Source organism: Alosa pseudoharengus, unplaced genomic scaffold (assembly GCF_046254945.1).
Source record: "Alosa pseudoharengus isolate Yale_2024_CS ecotype anadromous, Long Island Sound unplaced genomic scaffold, YU_APseudo_1.1 YU_APseudo_1.1_scf_9, whole genome shotgun sequence".
In the NCBI taxonomy this organism is placed as follows: domain Eukaryota; kingdom Metazoa; phylum Chordata; class Actinopteri; order Clupeiformes; family Clupeidae; genus Alosa; species Alosa pseudoharengus.
The window spans coordinates 31788666-31796395 of record NW_027468881.1 but is presented as its reverse complement, the minus strand read 5'-3'; the positions used below and the strand labels follow the sequence as shown (position 1 = coordinate 31796395).

At 40.5% G+C, this 7730-nt stretch overlaps 2 long non-coding RNA genes across 2 annotated transcripts; one reads left to right on the top strand and one right to left on the bottom strand.

The window, feature by feature from the left end:
* Nucleotides 1-1133: 1133 nt before the first annotated feature.
* LOC143114619 (uncharacterized) lies at nt 1134-1992 on the bottom strand. The gene is made up of 2 exons (XR_012984964.1): nt 1529-1992; nt 1134-1351 (listed from the first exon to the last, which is right to left on the bottom strand). It is a non-coding gene; the product is annotated as an uncharacterized LOC143114619 (long non-coding RNA).
* Nucleotides 1993-6203: 4211 nt separating this feature from the next.
* LOC143115107 (uncharacterized) lies at nt 6204-7435 on the top strand. Its single transcript, XR_012985050.1, has 3 exons — nt 6204-6343; nt 6913-7002; nt 7313-7435. It is a non-coding gene; the product is annotated as an uncharacterized LOC143115107 (long non-coding RNA).
* The last annotated feature ends 295 nt before the right edge of the window (nt 7436-7730 follow it).

Sequence of the window (7730 nt, the reverse complement as noted above, 5' to 3'; positions counted from 1 at the left end):
GTTATCTCTGCCGTTGTCAAGCGGGCATATCCAACTTTATCTTATTTTAAACATCTCTATTTTACTTAGCCTACTTCCATTTTACTTAGCCTACTTCCATACAGTGACTCCCATTAAGAAGTGGCCACTTCATTCGCGCTTACCGTGATTCACGCAGCAACATTATTAAATTAACCCTATAAAAAACCCTCTGGCACCTGGATGGCCTCTTGGCCTACCTCGAGAGGTCTGATTCTGCTGACACACGTCTGCTGACTGCTGCACAGAGCCATGAACAGACCCTGGCGGAGATGAGGGCGATGAGGGAAGATAGAAGTGCCCTCATCCAGTTGTTCAGCAGGATGGTGGAGAAGCAAGTGAGGCGGGAAGATTTGTGAAGATTTTTTGACTATTTTTTGACTTTACTTTTTTTGTAACATTTGGTACTATTTTTTAACTTAAATTAACCTTTTGTGTTGTAATCTTATTTTGCACTTTTGTTATTGTTGTAACTTTTTTATTCAAAATAAACACATATTGTGTAACTTATCCAAGCCTGAGTGTTTATGTCACCCAAGTATGTTTAGTTACAAAGGCACCTCACTGCAGTCATGCAAAGGATACCTTGCATTGTTATCACACCCATAAATCATGAGCCATCACACCCGCAGATACTGTGAACCATGTCAGTGCAAAGTTGTGGCCAAGGATTTCATAATGGTATGTATCTACATAAGAGTGCCATGACAATGCCACTGTATGGCCCATTGAGTCTGGAATGTGAACTTTCCATTTCCCCCCATTAAATAGACTGGTCTATAATGACAGAAACATTAATTGTAAGTAGGTGTGATGAAGCTGGAAGGATTTCATAATGGTATGTATCTACATAAGAGTGACATGACACTGCCACTGTATGGCCCATTGAGTCTGGCATGTGACCTTTTCTGATGCACACACAGAGTTAAGTGCTTATGCCTTTTAAAACTAAGGGGCAAATGGCAGAAATGGCCCATTTTCAGTCTGGAATGTGACATTTTCATACACATTCATTGGAATGGCTTTATATGGTTCTACAATGTGATTACTGTGCGACACAAGCCTTTCCATGTCCCCCTCATTATACTGATTTATAAATAAAGAAACATAAAATGTAAGGTTTAACACTTTTATTACAAAACACAGGAATAGTGTCAGCAAGACACGTCATATACGTAATACAACCAACACAATGTTGATAGAAGCATATATTTAACTGTCTTTGGTTTTGCCCAAACTTTTCTAGAACACCACTTCTTAGTCGTTTTCATCTTCCTCTTTTGGACATCCAAGACGGTGTTATTCACATCCAGCTTCTAAAATGCATTTTCTTCTAACGATGTTAGAAGATATGCGTTGCATAGAATACTAGAAGCAGATCAACACTCACAGACAACAGTCACGTCGCTATTGTTTTTAGCACACTGGTAGCTAGTTGCTAGCCTTCGAGTTAAAAATGCATTTGCAAACAAGTCTGTACACGACCAAACATACTGAAATGTGAACGTACCGTTTTCGTATTCTATTTTCTACTTCTGTCGCCTCTTTCTGGAGCTCCAGGAGCTTGTTTAGATGAGCTATGAGCTTGTTCTCATGTTCTAGGAAAACGTCCAGCATTAGCATGGCAGCTGCTGCACTGGTGGCGTCCATGTTCTTTCCAACTCGTCCTGTAGCAAAAGCCCAAAGACGCATTTGGAACACTATAAGTGGCAATTACGTCACGTTTACGCGTCAGAGCAACTCGGGCGGCGGATTTACATGACATCTCGAAAGCAGCATTACACTTGCCCCTGGTGCTCTAACCATAGCTAGCTAGCTTCTAGCAGACATCCCAAGTCTCCCGGAAGTTCAGGGAGTCTCCCGCATATTGATAGCGGCTCCCTGACGCCCGGAAATTAAATAAAATCTCCTGGAATCTAGAGTGAGCGATCAAGAGCGAGCATGATGCGAGACTGCGTGTGCATCTGAGTGTAGTGTGCACACGAGGGAGAGAGAGAGAGAGGGGTGGTGCGTGTGTGCCTGAGCGCATCCAAGACAGAAAGCATCCTGATTGGCCTGTTTCGCTAAATCAACCAATACGTTTTCAGTGTAGGCGGGCTTTATTATCTCCCGAACTTAATTAATCAGTTCAGTGTATACTAGGAATAGGAGCGTCATAGCAGAGTCAGTGCCTCAAAAAAAGGAAAATGTAGGCTACTCATAAGAGTAAAAAATAATGAGGCTAGTATTGCACGCTGCCTGTTTGTAACAGTGACTTTAGCATTGCCCATGCCTGGTTAAATGATTGCAAAAGACATGTTGAGGTGAGTTTAAGTGCCAATTTAGGCTATTCAGGCATAGCCTACTAGATGGCTAGTTGCCAAGGCTACATGAAAAAAACAAACTACCAAATTCTAAAATTACCTCCCTGAAATGACTTTTTGCAGGTTGGGATGTCTGTTCTAGCCACACAAGAAATGAATGATGTTAAATCTCCGCTTAGCATTCTAATAACAGAAGGGGCACAAATGCACTGAGTTCACCCAGCCTAAATATTGTTTAATTTTGCGATTGAGATATCCACGCACTGGCCCCCCGCCCCCTGCAACGTGTTCGCCCCCGGTTTCAGAGCTATTCTAAATGTAAAAATGCATAGAGGGAGTTATGACAAAACCGTGACTTAACAAACTATAGGCTATATAAGGTAGGCCCTATGCTAGGCCTATTACACAACATAGCCTAAATTGTCACTAGGCTATGCTGGCGACCCAAATAAAATCTCCTTTGGGAACCAATGGCTTACAGTAGGCCTATCAAGCGGACTTAAGCTGCCACCTCTTGGCGAAAAGTTAATAGTTTTGCATATCAGTAGTAGCCTAATACATTTCACGCAGCTGTGTGAATCACGGAAAGCGACACTTCTATATGGAACCCAACCCACTGTACAGTAGCTCAAGGTCTGTGGCTAAAGCAGCCGAAAGCGTTATCATTGTTTGGATACTTCACACACACGTGTTTTTTAATCACATAGACTACTACCAGAGAGGGTTAAAGCGGAGCGCTAGTAATCAAGGATCTTTGCTACTACTACCAAGCTGGAATCAAAGCACATCGACTCCCCTCTCACACCCTAAACACACTTCGAACAAACAAAAAACGTCTCAGTCTTAGGGTATAGCCATAGGCAAAACTGTATTGGACCTGTGTAACGTTGGTACTAAATCATCCATCGCAAAGAATGATTTTTGTAGCACGTGCAACAAATATGTGTAGGTACAGCCCTGCCCTGGATACATCTCTCAACGTGCGCTCTAAAAACATTTGGTTTAAATGAAGTGGTAGATCACGGGTGCGTTAATAAATCTACATTGCGGCGAGTTGACACAAATTATTCACTTTGACGAATTTATGTAGTTTCAGTCCTAGTTACTTTACTTTGAGCCATGCTCTTCCTTACTTGAATCACCTTTGAAAATAGAGGATTGAAGTAACCTATATGGGTGTTTGGGAATGAACGTTGACTTAGATGCTTTTTGAGACTTTGAGCTAAATGTCCCAGCCCGGTGTTTAGGATGCATCATAGACAGGTTATCTTTCAGGTAGCCTATATATTTTCCATTAGAAAACCATCACGTAGCGAACGTGTTGTGGCTAACTCACTCACTCCTGTTAGTAGCCTAGGTTATGGTCATAAGCAAATGAGATGACAGTCGAAAGATGCAATTAGTGCTGTTATCAATTTGCTTGGTAGCCTATAACCGCATGTATGGTTATGTGTACATTTAGTAACTGTACACTCATTGGCCTGTAGATGGTGGTGCACACATACACACGCACACACACACACAGGCACACACATACCATCAGTACCGCCAATTACAACGGCCGATACATAATTACAAATTCAGTAGGATTAAAGGAAAACCAAACATTCATCATAATAATTTGGCTGCATTTCCAGTATTGGCGTCACGTAGTCGTTTGTCCACCAGATGGCGCATCGTTGCAGTGAGACGTAATTTTGTTGGAAGTTAATCTAAAGTGGGTTGGAAAGACACTATGCTTCTAGGACAAGACTGTAGTTTACCACAGAGAACGTCTAATAAGGGTAGGATGATTTCTGCATGACATGTAATTCCCATTTCTTCTTGAAGCCGAAATAAATCTGAGAATGTTTATCGGACATGCTTGGTTTTTACTGCAGGTGGGCTACGTTAATCTTAAATTATATCAATAGCCTAGAGTAGGTAAAATAATGTTACCGTTAGCATTGGTTGAGTGATGGAGGCCAATTTGATTATTGATGTATTTGTAGAAAACTTAATTTTTTTAGACCCCGCCATGGATGAAATTCTACGAAACTTGGCATACCCGCAGAGAATGTCAGGTTAATCATACACAAAAAATGTGGTGCAGTTCTGAACATCTTAACTGAAGAGAGGGGCGATTAAAGCAGAATGATATTGCATTTTCATTTTTTACCGGGGGGGTGCAAATCACAAATGAGTGATTATGGGCTAGGTTGATGTGGGCCCTTGAGACCAACATACCATGAAAATGTCTTCATCCTTGGTGCCACGGTTCAGGTAGTTATTTAGGAAAAACAGCATTTTTTGGGTTTCGGGGGGCCCAGCGCGGGGGGGGAGTGGCCCCCGGGGACCAAACGAAATTTTTCCGTAAAAGTCTAGTGGGGCTACATACTCACCAAATGTCATGTGCCCCAGTGGTTCGGTGTCCCGGTTATCGTTGACAAAATTATGGAGATGACGGGAAAAAAAAAAAAACTTTAACAATCCCTATGTGACCACTTCGCTAGCTTCGCTAGCGGCGGTCATAATAATAAAACTTAAGAAGAACAGTAAGTGTGCTGCTTTGCAAGCACACTTAACTAGCCAGCTAGTATTGCTCAGTGCATGTCTATAACACGCTTTACTTGCTACCTGGATAATTTCAGCGAATATTCTTAAGGTGAGATGAATGATAAGATCATTAAACGTCACTGTGTTCGGTGGGTTGCTAACTAACGACATCACCTACTAGCCAGCTACAGCTGTTGAATAATCTCAATAGAATTTTCGTGACGGTAAATCCTTTTCAATGCAGTATCCCTTAACGTTTTTCCTTAACTAAAGAAACAATTTAAGGTATTATTTCTGTGCAACACCCTTAAATAAACCCCTTTACCTAAGGAGAAATTAAGCCTTAAGGGTCATACTTCAGGGGAAAAACTTAAGGTGTTTTGTGTTTACCCTCACTATGCCCCGCAGTGGCACCATGCGTGCGTGTGAAAAAAGTCCTGTCTGAAACACTGTCGCGCGGCACAGCGTTCCAAACGTTGTGTAATCAAATACACCGGTATGGCGGTATATTAAAAATTTATATCATAACGAAAATATACACCGGTATACGGTGTGAACCGGTATACCGCCCTGCACTACCCCTGAGCCTACCATAAGCTGCCATAAGCTATGGTTCGCATTAGCTGCTAGATGTAATGCAAAGTAACACTGCAGGGTAATTCTTCAACTATGACACTTTTCTTGTCCTTGGAAGAAATAAGAAAAACTAAAAAATATTTACTACTTTTTTGTTTTTGGTGGTGGAAATGACATTGCCCTAAAAACACAGTTTATTTGCTTCATAGTAGGCCTACTAAAGAATCTAGTAGAAAAAACATCATAATTACATAACATATGGCAGGGACGCATTTTTTTGTTTTCAATTTTACAGTAATGCTTTTAAATTTGTCTATGTATGTCATTGTCATCTCCACCACACTTTGTCATTTCCATCACAACACATATTTTAAGTTAAACATGTAAAAATAATACAACATACAACATTTCTGGAAAATGAATACATTGCGTGGCTGTAGCAGGCAGCTCACTGCATCGGGATTAGTGTGTGCTTCACCTCACTGTGTGCTCACTGTGTAGGCTACTGAGTGTGTATTAGGGCAAGTTTCTAGAAAGAGTAGATAATTAACATGCAAAAAGTTTTATACTGATAGATGTTACATTTTCTAAAAATTACCAGGTCAAAGTGTACCATAGTTGAAGAATAACCCTGCAGCAATAGCATATGTCTTATATTAACGTCAATTCCAGTTTTGTTAATACGGATAGGAAGCCAAGTTGTAGCTCTGAACTACTGACAATAGCCTAAGCATGATCAATGGCAACGTCTGACTCTGATAGGCCTGCCTATACAGAGAGATGAAGAGACTGTCTGACTGACTTTTGTTCAAAAAAGTGAAATAATACTGTTCATAATATTTTTCCCCTCAGGACCAGATGGCTGTGTGACATGTTTTCAGTTCTGTGCAAGGAACCACCATCACATCATGGTAAGTGATAACTTACTTGTCCTCCATTTATTAGTGTCACAATGTAGCCAACGTGTAGCCTATATTATTATAAGTTATAGTGATATTTTGTAAGCATTTATTTACCAATGAGAATAGCCTAGCATAATGTTATCCCTTTGCATCTCTCCACAGGGATACACAAAGGCTAGGGTTGAGTGATGTTTTTGTATCAAAGAAGGGATGACACCTTAGACTTATTTTATGTGGCATTTTCAAAATGTGTTGGCTATGCAGGTCATGTGACGCCTCTTCCGAGACACAGGCTCAGTTACTTTGCCATTATTAGTTAAATCACAGTCAGTTTTCAAGGGTCAGCCCATTACCATGCATACACCACTCACGCATTTGCTCATTCCAGTCTATTAATGCACTGAACATTCATCTCTCACGATTTCATAGAAAGAGAGCAGGAGGTTGCATATCAGGAGCGTGAAGGAGTTAATCTTGTATTTATGTCACCTGTACTATAGTCTTGTTTAATATATGCATAGGATTAATATTCTGCTGATTTGTCTTCCCATTACCCCACAATCCCTCTGTCTTTCTAGGAAGATGTCAATGTCAACACCAGAAGGAAAATTACTCTGCAGGCCCTTCCCATCTTCCTGTGGGAAGATGGATTTTTTAAGACCTGGAATGTAAGTTTTTGATTAAATTGTGTGTCCTCTTTCACTCTTTCTTCTTTTTTTACTTTGTCTTCTCTATATATCTCTATTTCTATTCAGCCCTCTCTGATACTACCTTGCAGCCAAAAGACAACAACCACAACCATCTTCCTAGCCACCAGAATAGCAATTAAATCATACTACAGTAATTCACCAAGAATGTCATATTTGGGAATTTTACCTGAACTTTTCATTCACTGGTATTTCATATTATATTAAATACACATGTAGTGTTTTTCATTGACTACTCTACTCATTAACTAATTACTGTCATGTTCTTCAGGCAGAAGAAATTGACCTGCCAGACTTCTCCGATGCAGCTGTAGCTATTCTCACTGTCTCGGGTGATACAGACTCCCTTGTCAGGGTCCCCGCGGATCCTTAAAAAGTCTTAAAAAATGTCTTAAATACAACTTTCTGTTTTTATGACCTAAAAAAGTCTTAAATTGTCTGAAATGTCTTGAATTTTCAAAAGGGAGGTATTACATTTTTGTATGGGACCGCCAAGCGAGTGAAATGTCTCCATCCGGTTTCGTGTATTATTTTTTTTATCCGCAATTACATTTTGGGGGAAGCATTTGTTCTGTGCGGGTGTCATCTGCATTCTGTAGATCAAGAAGTAGAAGGCTACTGGAGGAAGTGTAGTGGTTGCAAAGTGAAGATGTTTTTAACGTGTGTATCACTAAAGGTGTGAAAAGGGC